The following is a 12,619-nucleotide window of genomic DNA, read 5'->3' on the forward strand; positions in this document are numbered from 1 at the left end:
AAAAACATAGCAATTCAGTTTGTCTGTAAACTGAAATCATCACCCTCAATAACCACTAGTACTGTTCAAACTGTAATTTTGAGCGTCAAAGACCTTATCGAGGAAATTTTAGTTTATTTAAAGAATGTTTTAAAAGAAAACCTGGGAGCAATACCTAAGGAACTATTAGCTGACATTTTCTGTATGTTTGATGATGTAGGCAACCCATTTCAAAATTTTGAAAGTGAATATGCCCAACAAAAACTCCTCAAAGAGTCAGGGGATTTAATTATTCCTAAAGATATATTAATCGGGGTAGATGAAGTTAATAAAGTTTGTAAGAAAACAGGGGAATTTAAGATGGTAGCCAAAAATCGAGAATTCCAATTAGTTCCACTTCGTAAAACTATAAAAAAGGTTTTAGAGAGCCCTGGAGTTTTGGACATAGTGCAAGACTATTTAAGTTCTGAGTCAAATGGACTAAGAGATTTCAAGGATGGAATACAGGCGAGGCATATTAGCGGTCAGTATACCAACGATAAAATATTGATCCCACTTATGCTTTACTCTGATGAGTTTGAAGTTACAAATCCTCTTGGATCCAAAACCGGGGTACATAAGGTTCTAGGATTTTATTTTACAATCAAAGCGTTCCCTCCAGAATATAACTCTGCACTAAATAACTGTTTTTTGTTAGCCCTATGTAAGTCTGCCTACGTCAGCTCAAATAGAATGGATACTGTTGTCTCAAATATTTTTACAGAGTTCAACGAGCTAGAATCAAATGGTATTTATATTGATTGTGCTTCTTATACTGGCACTGTTTTTCCTTATTTAGCTTTAGTGTCAGGTGATAATTTGGGTATACATTCTTTACTTGGTCTGGTTGAAGGCTTCACTGCTCATTATTCTTGTAGATTTTGTAAGGTCCATAGAAATGATATGACCACCCAAACGATCCTTAGCCGTGACTTGCAAAGGAATAAAAATAACTATAAGAATGATGTGGCTATTGGTATTCCAGCTGAAACTAGTATAAAACGAGACTGCCTCTTGAATAAACTCAAACATTTTCACGTAACGTCAAACTTTGTCCCAGACGTAATGCATGATATTTTAGAAGGGGTTGGGCCTCTGGAAGTCAAACTAATTTTGGGTAGGCTCATTTCTGAGAAGCTTTTAACACTGGATACTCTAAACTCACGATTATCTAATTTCGCATTTGGACCTGACATGAACAATAAACCTTCTCCCATTACTAAAAATATGTTGAAAAACCCAGATGGCGCAACCGGACAAACTGCATCGCAATTTGCCTGCTTGTTGAGATATTTGCCATTTTTGATAGGCGATTTAATTCCAGTAGAGCACGAAGTTTATGAGTTATTGCTTATGCTTATAGATTGCACAGACATCATATTTTCACCCTTAATTTTTGAAGGACATCTTCCATATCTTGCTCAGATTATATCTGACCATCATGAATGCTTTTTGAGTTTATTTCAAGACCGCTCTCTAAAAGCAAAACATCATTTTATGTTACATTATGTCGATTGCATTTATAAAATCGGGCCATTAACGAGAGTTGGTGTTATTCGCTTTGAAGCTAAGCATAACTTTTTTAAAAGGTATGCGCACATCATTTGCAATTTCAAGAATATTACGAAGTCTCTCTCATTCAGACATCAAATGATGTTTGCCTATAACTCTCGGAATAACAAAGCATTTGATAAAAGAAACACTGAATTTGGCTTGTGCCATAACATTCTGGTGGTCAATTTAAAGCATGGAAGAGAAATTGCCAAACTGTTGAAAATATCAGTTTACGAAGATGTAGGGTGTTCTAATTGGGTTAAGTACTACGGCATTACATATAAACCTGGAAATACAGTGGTGTTGCAAGTGTCAAGTGATGACTTGCCGCGTTTCGGGCAGATAGAATACATAATTTTGATAGGCCAGCAGTCTTTCTATTTTATTATTTCGCTTCTTGAGACATTGTCTTTTGAACGACATTATCATGCTTATAAAGTAGCGCCAGTCATTCCTTTCAAGCTAGAACTTAAGTCGATTGATGGTATCATTGATTTTAGCACTTTAAACTTGAGTCGCAGCTTAAATGAAAATGACGATTCTCATTATGTGGTTCCGAAACATCGGTACTTTTAAGTCGCCGAAAGTGTATTTCAATGTTAATTTGAAAGGACACTTGTTGCACCATCATTATATGATTGAAAATTAGTAACTGGAATAAGTAATTTTTAACTGCGTATTAACTTTGAACCTATGCTAGCAAATATATCAGCCATAAGCGGCAGGATTTGTTTCTCTCATTTTCTTTTCTAAAGCAGAGATATGCAAAATAATGAAACTGGGACAAGTTCTCAACTTTCAATGGATGAACTTAACTCTTTTAATACCGATAAAATTTTGTCGCCTGGTTGTGATTCTGTAACAAATGGGCCGGTTAAAAAAATCGTCGACATAGACAATATTATTGAAGGAAATCAATCTGAATTAAACTTAAGTCCTAAGAACGCTGCAGAAAGCAACTTGGTAAATAGTACCAAGAAAGCGGCGGAAAGCAATTTTGTAAGTAGTTATCAAGTTAGGCCTAATGGTATGAGCAGTAAAAAATTATAAATTTCCATCTATAGAAAGTGAAGGAAGCCGTTCTTAATCATCCCCAAGGGAAAGAATTATGTGCTAATCTTAGTTCTGATCATATATCCTTAAAATCCAGAAGACTATTGTGTAGGATCATGGTGTCTTATTTAATTGAAAAATTTGGTCAAAAGTAATTTGTCTTTTACGGTAACGTTTTTAATTGATAATATATCATACTGAAACACTTCACAGCCCGTCACCTACATTGAAAACAGAACTTTCAAAGTCTATAGTCAGAGAATTTCCTAATTTTGAGGACAGAGATCATCTTGGCCATGTTAGTACTTCAAACGGTTAATTAAATTACTTCTTACAATTACTACAATATTTTCACTCTAGTTGGTCTGGTTCTCTCGTGGACAAAAACGCCCAGCGACAGGCTATATAGAAGAGCGCTTGAGAAATGTTAGGAAGAAGCTCAGGAAAAACAGTATTACGATAGATGAACAACAACCAGACATGTCAGCAACCACATCCGGGTTGGCAAAAATATGTGGTAGGTGTTTATTAAACATGCTAAAATATAAATAAATTAAGAATGTAGTACCGTTGCAATCTAACATTGAAATCATTTGTGTTGATTCATTAAGAAAAATACCATTCTATTTCCAATTTTCAGAACTACCTCAAATTGAGCATGAAGATGAAGGGGAGGTAATGATAGACTGGCTTAAAGCCAACACAACGCCGTATTCCCAAGTAAAGGAATATATGAAGATGACTGCCACTTTGAGACAAAAATGGATAAAGTCCCATCCAAATTCTAATATTGGGGAGATATTTTTGGAATTCCCTCGTCTGAAAGACATACCTGGCATGGTGGGTCCATTTTTCGCACTTTTTTTAAAAACTTATTTTTTAATAATAATTATATACTGTATTCGTGGGCTCATCACAGATTGAGCAAGATTTCTCATTATTGTACCCGGATAATTGTGAAAACCTGGTTAACAACTGGTCCAAATACTGTCAAAAAATTAAGCAACAAGCGCTTGTTGACATGAAAGAGATTACCCTCAGGGAACTTAAATTTCTACCACAACAGGATAATAATGGTATATTGCTAATTTGAGTAATTTCCTCGATATTTTTCCTTAAGACCATTAAAAGGTAGCTCATTTTTATATTTGTTTTCAGAGATTTTAGAAAATGCTTGCATTTATGCTTTGCCATACTTGGTACCGTCAAATACGTATAAGGCTGGCAAACGAACAATTAAACCTCAACAGCTGATGTCAGAAGTGCTTTTATTGTGAATGTTGGGGTAAGGTTCTCACGAGTAATGATAAATATTTTAACTATTTTATATTAAAATCATTTGAAAATTTTTAGGTTGATATTAAAAATATCGAAGAATATGTAGAAAATTCAAAAATCCCACAACCACACATTGTTACGTTTGGGGATCCTCTGTGCCCAACATTATGCTATGTGGTAGTGGAAAAAATTTTTTACTTACGCACATCGCTAGTAAAAGCTGTAGACACTTGTTTTAAAACATTTTATGTAGTTGATTTGGGATATCCCCAACAATGCAAGAGAGTATGGGAGCTGATTCAAGATTCATTTTATAAAATTATAGGAAAAGAAAAAAATGGCGTTAGCAATGTTATAAGGTCCATGAGAAAGGCCTTTGAATGTGAAGTGTAAATGTTATTGTACAATTAAAGTTATCTTTTGTTGCAACCCAGTCCCTAATTAATTATAACCCAACCGCGAGTCGATTTCGACCCAACCGCGAGTCGATTTCGACCCAACCGCGAGTCGATTTCGACCCAACCGCGAGTCGATTTCGACCCAACTTCGAGTCGATTTCGACCCAACCGCGAGTCGATTTCGACCCAACTTCGAGTCGGTTTCGACCCAACTTCGAGTCGGTTTCGACCCAACTTCGAGTCGATTTCGACCCAACTTCGAGTCGGTTTCGACCCAACTTCGAGTCGGTTTCGACCCAACTTCGAGTCGGTTTCGACCCAACTTCGAGTCGGTTTCGACCCAACTTCGAGTCGGTTTCGACCCAACTTCGAGTCGGTTTCGACCCAACTTCGAGTCGATTTCGACCCAACTTCGAGTCGATTTCGACCCAACTTCGAGTCGATTTCGACCCAACTTCGAGTCGATTTCGACCCAACTTCGAGTCGATTTCGACCCAACTTCGAGTCGATTTCGACCCAACTTCGAGTCGATTTCGACCCAACTTCGAGTCGGTTTCGACCCAACCTCGAGTCGATTTCGACCCAACCTCGAGTTGACAAAATAACCCAACTTAAAGTTAGTGGTTTTTCAACCCGACTTTGGGTTGAATATATAACATGTTTTGGGTCAATTGAAATCAACCCTTTTTCTGGGTAGGGTAAATACGGACCCATGTTTGGGTAGTTTTTTGACCCCATTTGGTTTGAAAACAACCCAGTATTTTTAAGAGTGTAGCTCTTCGCGGCTTTGGCGATTATCACTGTCGGAATGTGGTTCATGAACGCCTTCAATGAAAGATTGATATCTTCTAATGGAGAGCGGAACTTCACTGGATTAAACACGAGCAATTGGTTCATCTTTCGATTCCTGACTGACATACTTATACTAAATTCACCTCTTATTACGAAAGGTAAGCGAGTCCCTTCTGTACTGATTAATCAAAAATGTCTTGATTAGAATCAAGACCTAAAAAATATCGATAAGACAGAGGTTATCACTTGTCTGAAGGTTCAGATATTAATTTTTCTTTTTAATTCAAACTTAAATGCATGCTTAAGAAAAAACAACGTTCCATTACCGTTTTCCGTTGAAATAAATTATTTTACTGGTAATCAATTTCAAAAATTTACTTATCTCGGCTTTTCGACCACAATTCCATTCCCCGAGGTACCTACAAGCACCCGGAGCAAGTACCTACAAGCACCCGGAGCAAGTACCTACAAGTACCAGGTGATAATTTTAGGATTATCCTTTTGTTTATGAGACAATTCCGGATGTAACGAATGAACAACCTTTAATGAAATTTTAAGAAATCTATCTACAAATTGTTATAATTTTGTTTTAATGCTCCTTTAGTGAGCCAAACTATTTTGAATATAATGCTCCATTTTTGAGCCGAACTAATTTGAAATAATGCTCCATTAGTGAGCCGAACTATTACTCTTTTAGAGTCTACTTATATTTTTTTTCTTACGCTCCGTTAGGGAGCCTACTTTTTGAATCCTCTCCGATACCGTCCGATTTTAGGAGTGAACTTGATTTTAAAGGTGAGAGAGAATCTCTCAAAATTGTCTCCTTACTCTTCCGATACTACAGAAAAACCCAGCTTTTCATATTTTTGGGGTGTTACAACTGTCTATTTTGATTTATTTTTATGTTTACCAGTTCATGCGTTTTTTCCTTTAGATTTCTATCTTTCCAAGCTATTTTCAGTGGAATTTCGTGGCTTTATTATATTTTATATTTTCATTTTAATATTCGTTATTGGTTTTATCTTTTAATCGTACTTTACTAATTTTAAATTTAACACCCGGAGCAAGTACCTACAAGCAGATGGAGCAAATACCAAAAAGCACCCGGGGCAAGTACCTACAAGCACCCAGAAGCACCCGGGGCAAGTACCCACAAGCACCTGGGGCAAGTACCGACAAGTACCTACAAACACCCACAAGTACCCGGGGCAAGCACCCACAAGTACCTACAAACACCCACAAGTACCCGGGGCAAGCACCCACAAGTACCTACAAGCACCCACAAGTACCCGCAAGTACCCACAAGCATCCACAAGTACCTACAAGCACCCATAAGTACCTACAAGCACCCACAACTACCTACAAGCACCCACAAGTACCTACATGTACCCACAAGTACCTAAAAGCACCCACAAGTACCTACAAGCACCCACAAGTACCTACAAGCACCCACAAGTACCTACAAGCACCCACAAGTACCTACATGTACCCACAAGTACCTACAAGCACCCACAAGTACCTACAAGCACCCACAAGTACCTACAAGCACCCACAAGTACCTACAAGCACCCACAAGTACCTACAAGCACCCACAAGTACCCACAAGCACCCACAAGTACCTACAAGCACCCACAAGTACCTACAAGCACCCACAAGTACCTACAAGCACCCACAAGTACCTACAAGCACCCACAAGTACCTACAAGCACCCACAAGTACGTACAAGCACAAACAAGTACCTAAAAGCACCCACAAGTGCCTAAAAGCACCCACAAGTACCCACAAGCACCCACAAGTACCTACAAGCACCCACAAGTACCTACAAGCACCCACAAGTACCTACAAGCACCCACAAGTACCTACAAGCACCCACAAGTACCTACAAGCACCCACAAGTACCTAATAGCACCCACAAGTACCTACAAGCACCCACATGTACCTACAAGCACCCACAAGTACCTACAAGCACCCACAAGTACCTACAGGCACCCACAAGCCCCCACAAGTACCTACAAGTACCCACAAGTACCCACAAGTACCTACAAGTACCCACAAGTACCTACAAGTACCCACAAGTACCTACAAGTACCCACAAGTACCTACAAGTACCCACAAGTACCTACAAGTACCCACAAGTACCTACAAGTACCTACAAGTACCCACAAGTACCTACAAGCACCCGAGCTCAAACGCCATGCTTTTTTTGCTAAATATCCCTCTAACGGCGTGAATCACGTCAAAAACGCCGTAAGTCCAATATAAACAAGATGGCCCCCGCCAGACTACACTTTTGCGCGCCCTCTAGTGACTAGAATTAGTATTACTATATTCATTGACCCCGGCAAATTTAAAATTTTCGGGTTTTTTTCCATTGTTTATAAAATGGCATTCCGATTATGAATAAAACCAATCTAGTAAGAATTTAGTTTACAGTTTAATTAAATAAGTAATTAACAAAATCTGTTCTATGAGTGAACTGGAACCTAATATTTGTACTCTGACTAGTTGATTCTCTTTCTCTGTATTCTGGATTCAAACGAAGCCTTCTCATCTTTTCCGCTGATATTTCTTTCATATTAGATGCCATTTCTGAACTCTCTTGTATTTGTAAAACAGCCGAGTTAAACAGGCACAAAGTCTATTTTGATTTCAGACCGTTGAAAATGTCCTAACGTAGTTCATGACTTGTTAGATATCCTGAAAAACAATCTTGGTTTACGCGTAAATAGGCCTAACAAATAATAATATATGACAAAACTACCTGTTCAAAATTTCCATCCCACCCCTTCGCGTGTGTGATAGGGTTTTTGATACGTGGCGCCCCTATCGGCGAACGAAGGAGCTATTCAATCTGAACAAAAAATAAATACCGTAATGTTTCATCTTGCAAATATTTTAATTCTCTGTTAATAAAGATCTCTTTATTTTTAAAACACTTTTCCTGCCATTAATTAATACGGAAATTAATAAAAATTAATAAAATATAAAACGTCCCCGGCGGGATTTGAACCCGCGTTGTCTCCCTCCCAAGTACTGACCGCGCTCAAAGCTGCTTAACTTCAAGTGTAAAGATTTCTTTTTTTTTTAAGAGGTTTCAATGTAAATTGGGTCCCATAAGGGTCCGCGACAAGGATGCGATTATTCAGGTTTCAGTATGTGAATAATCAGGGAAGGATGTGAGGTCTACTTGGGAGGTGACGGAAGGGGTGTGGGGGTCAGGTCACCTCCGGCGGACACGGGGCAGTCGGCACCTATAGGGTAGGATCGCCGACATGTGTCTTGTTCCCTCAATTTTTGACGCCCAGAAGCTTGGCTTACAGGAGTGCGCCACACTCCCGGCATGTGTTAACATTGGGTTAGTAATATTTTAGTTTACCTCGCCCCATGTAGATGGCGCTACAAGCAACTCACCCTATCACAATCACACACGCAAAGGGGCGCTTCCATTGAACCCGAATTAAAGCTGAAAATTCAACTGTTCCTCTTGTATCTCTATGTTCGCAAGAGAACAAAGGAAAGGAACTTCAAAGCAGTGATGCCAGGTGGGAAAAACTAAATTTCCCTTTCTAACCTTTAAAATTTCCATTTTTGGATCAAAATTTCCCTAGTTCAGGGCTGCTAGATTCCGCGCCTGGAACGATAAGTTTCACTAGTGCCACCGTGCGGAGAAAACGCGAAGCTTGATCTTGGGAAACAAAAATGTCAGGCCTGAGACCACTGCCTGTAGCCTTAGCGGCAGTGTATGTGACGTTTGATAATTCAGTCCCAAATGAAAATTAGTGCTCGAAATTTCTTGCAATGGATGAACCACAATTTACAGAAGAGAATATTTCAAAAATGGTAAGTGTTGAAAACCTAATCACCCTAATATTAACCAAATTAGTTATGTAAACTCTTAAGCCTTGGTCATAACATGAGTATAAAATTGGTAGTACTGTTTTCGTTTTGTTTAGTACCTGTTGCTCTCTTTCTTGTCAAAATTGCTTCAGTATTACACATATTTTCCAAAAGATCCTACTGAAAAAAATTCGAAAAGCTCTCAAGTCAAACTTTAAGGGAAATGAATTCACACAGTATGGAATTATGAACGAAAAAAACTCTTATTGCTTTAAAAAAGAGTCTAATTTAAAAGTAACGAAGATTGGTTTTGAAGTCAACCCTTCTTATCCATTCTTGGGGTGTTCCACTGACGGTCTAGTCAACGATAATTTGGTCGAAATGAAGTGTCCAGTCATTGGTGAAAAGGGAAACTTAGAAACAGTCCTCAAGAAAACGTTTTACGTAATCAAGAAGGACGGAACATTTTCTTTGAAACGCTAACAAATGTATTATGGGCAAGTGCAACTTATTTTGGCCCTTTTAGGACTTCAAAGTTGTCATTATGTAATTTATTCCAAACTGGAAGATGATTGTTTTGTTATTGATGTGCCTAAGACCAAAAATTTATTAACAATCTTTTACCAAGATTACAAATTACTTTATTTAATTACTACATTCCAAAGTATTCGAAATGGAATAAAAAGGACGGAATGTAATGGCGCAAATAAGGCTGAAGTGATATTTTTAAGTTCCTTAAAATGTGATAGAATGTTACAAATTTTTTAAATAAAATTGTTTTACAAAATTTCAGGAGTCTTGGGTGCATTATTTATTTGGTTTTTTTTTCACGGGTTTCAAAAAGCTTGGGACAAATTGTATTACAAAATTTCAGGAGTCTTGGGTGTATTATTTATTTGCATTTTTTTCACGGGTTTTAACAAGCTTGGGACAAATTTTTGAGAAACATTTAAAATTTTTCGTTAGCCAAAATTGGTGTTGATAAATTAATAACAGCAGATACCACGGTGATCACTGAACTAGCATAGGACAATAAATCAAAAGGCAATTTTTTATTTAAACAATTAAAAGCTCTCATTCTACCTATCATTCTCTCAACGTGCACTCTCGCAGCAGCTATTTTGGAATTTCGCAAAACTTCTTCCCTTGTAAATTGCTTTTTCTTCTTTAGAAAGGGTGGTCTTATTAGTTCTAAACCACACTCGTTGCAAAGATCTTCTATGGCAAACCCCTTGTTAACCATAATCCCAACTATGAAACCTTCACAGATGTCCAATATTTTACTTTCAGACGTTACTTGTTGGTCGGAACATCTTCCACAAAAAAGCTTTGCTGACAAATGTTATAACACCGGAAGGTGCGATAGCGACCAATAACTTAATCGTGTTCCTTCTTTTGTAGTGAGATTACGTTTTTATTCTGCATTGAAGACGCGCGGGTCCATCTATTTCGACTTCAGTACAGTCTAGTATTACCCTTGTATTAGGAAACTCAGCAAAACATCTGGGCATACATTTCATAATTTCATTTTTATCTAGCCATTTTATCGCGCATTCGAGAACCGAAACCAACTGCGTAAGAGTTAATTTAAAATTATTTGAGGGCTGAACTTTACTTATTCCAAACAAATCTGATAGAGCGGTAAATGAAATGGCAAGTTTTAGTTTTATGAGTGTCAAAAATACCCTATCTCGAACATTCATTGAGATGCGGCTAGGAAACTCACTGTTAATATTTTTAACGATCGCATCAAATAGACCAGTACTTTGTAATCCTGTTAATGAAATTATAGAGGTGGCATTCAATATTGCATTAGAAGCATTAACATAACATGTATGATTTTCCAAGGTGTTGACCATAATGCATTTATCATATGATTGGGGTTTGGAGTGGTGCATTTGTCGGTCGTAGTCTCCTCGGTAGTTTGTTGAACCGCATCAATCCCCAATCTTTCAGCTAGAATTTCTGCGTCTGCTGGTCCATTTATTTCAGCTGTTTCACTTGCATGCAAAGTTGGATATTGTGAGAGCTGATTCCTTTTTTTCAGTCTTTCCAATCTCCCATTAGCCTTGAACTTTTGTTGATCATGTTTCCATAAAGGGAGTTTTTTGGAAGGAACAGCCAAAGGTCCAAGTCCTCCCAGACTTAACTTATCTACAATAATAACTCTTATTATAATTAGTTTTAAATTAATATTATACGCTTAAAACATACCTGACTGTTCATATTTCGGTTGAGGGCGGTAATCCTCTTCTTTAAAATGAAGGGAGCAGACAACCATGGCTCGCAATGATTTTCGTGTGGCCATTTTTAAAGATGGCGTCGATAATTTCAATTTCGAGATATCCATTTTTGGATGTTTATTACGTTAATGAAAATCATCTATTCAAAATAGGAATCTCAAAAAGATTTATATATTTGAAATATATTTGGCATTTCAAGCAGACATTTTCCAAGATGGCGCCCAAACTATCAGTAGCACGTCTTCAATATTCAAGTATGATGTTTAGACGGTCTTCAACATAACTATTACCAATTTTCATAATTTTGGAACCATATACTGTATCTAAATGTCATTGATGGCTGCCATTTTCCAACATTGCGGCCAAACTATCTGATAATTGGCTTCAATATTTTACTATGAGGTTCACACAGCTCTGATTATAATACCTATCAATTTACATAACTTTCCAACAACATGGTGAAATATACCGTACCTAGCATTCACGACGGCCATTTTCCAATATGGCGACCAAACTATTGAACACAGAGCTGTAAAATTTTGCCATGATATTCATGTGGTTTCAATCATTATGTGTACCAATTTTTCATAATTTTTGAAGAAGAACGTGAAATACATTGTAGCTGGCATTCCCGGCGGCCATTTTCCAAGATGGCGGCGAAAGCTCGCGCTCTACAGCAGGGGACTTTTAGTATATTTTTTGTTGGGTCAAAAACAACACATGTACCAATTTTCATCTATTTGGTCAAATGTTCTAGGTCAAACCCTAAAAGTCCAGGACTATAACTGTTTTCACTGAAACTTGTATGATATCATTTCATCATAAAATATCATCGGAAAATGGAACTGATTAAAAAACTAATGAAGTTATTTTTTAAAATAATTGAAAATTATAGTCATGTTTTCAAAAGTATGCATTTTGTCCGCTTTTCGTTTACTTTTGTATGTCTTTGTCTACTAGGACAGTATTTTTTAATTAGCCCTAAAACGATTTGTTTAATTTTGAGACTTTGTCTAATACAATCAAAGTTATTTAAAAGATTACAACATTGCTCTAAATAAAACACGATTAGTTCATTCGGCTAGAGACTTCCATATTAAATGAATATACTTAAAAATGTCGATAGCCAGGAGTCAGGCATTTCCCAATGGTGGGCGAAAAGGAGAGTGAATTTTAAGTCAATATTTGTGTTTCGTCAAGTTTTCAAATTGACATCTTTAGTCCTATTATAAATATATGACTCATATTTAAACCTTAATTTTATTCATTTAAATTTCAGAGAGCTATAATTTGAACCGTTTCTATATTTGATTTTGCTCTATACGACCGATATATGGTGGTGAAAATATGAATTTTATAGCCTGTGTTAAACAAGCACTCACTAGACTAGACGCCTAGAGACTGTGAGTCCATAATTATTAGTTATCCAACAATGACATAATGAGC

At 37.2% G+C, this 12,619-nt stretch overlaps 1 long non-coding RNA gene across 1 annotated transcript; it reads left to right on the plus strand.

The window, feature by feature from the left end:
* Window positions 1–3,863: 3,863 nt before the first annotated feature.
* LOC149664262 (uncharacterized) lies at window positions 3,864–4,332 on the plus strand. Its single transcript, XR_016368377.1, has 2 exons — window positions 3,864–3,910; window positions 3,979–4,332. It is a non-coding gene; the product is annotated as an uncharacterized LOC149664262 (long non-coding RNA).
* Window positions 4,333–12,619: the final 8,287 nt, after the last annotated feature.

The sequence above is a fragment of the Phalangium opilio genome, unplaced genomic scaffold (genome assembly GCF_054372755.1).
Source record: "Phalangium opilio isolate 3A_F unplaced genomic scaffold, DU_Popi_V2 ptg000061l_1, whole genome shotgun sequence".
Classification (NCBI taxonomy): domain Eukaryota; kingdom Metazoa; phylum Arthropoda; class Arachnida; order Opiliones; family Phalangiidae; genus Phalangium; species Phalangium opilio.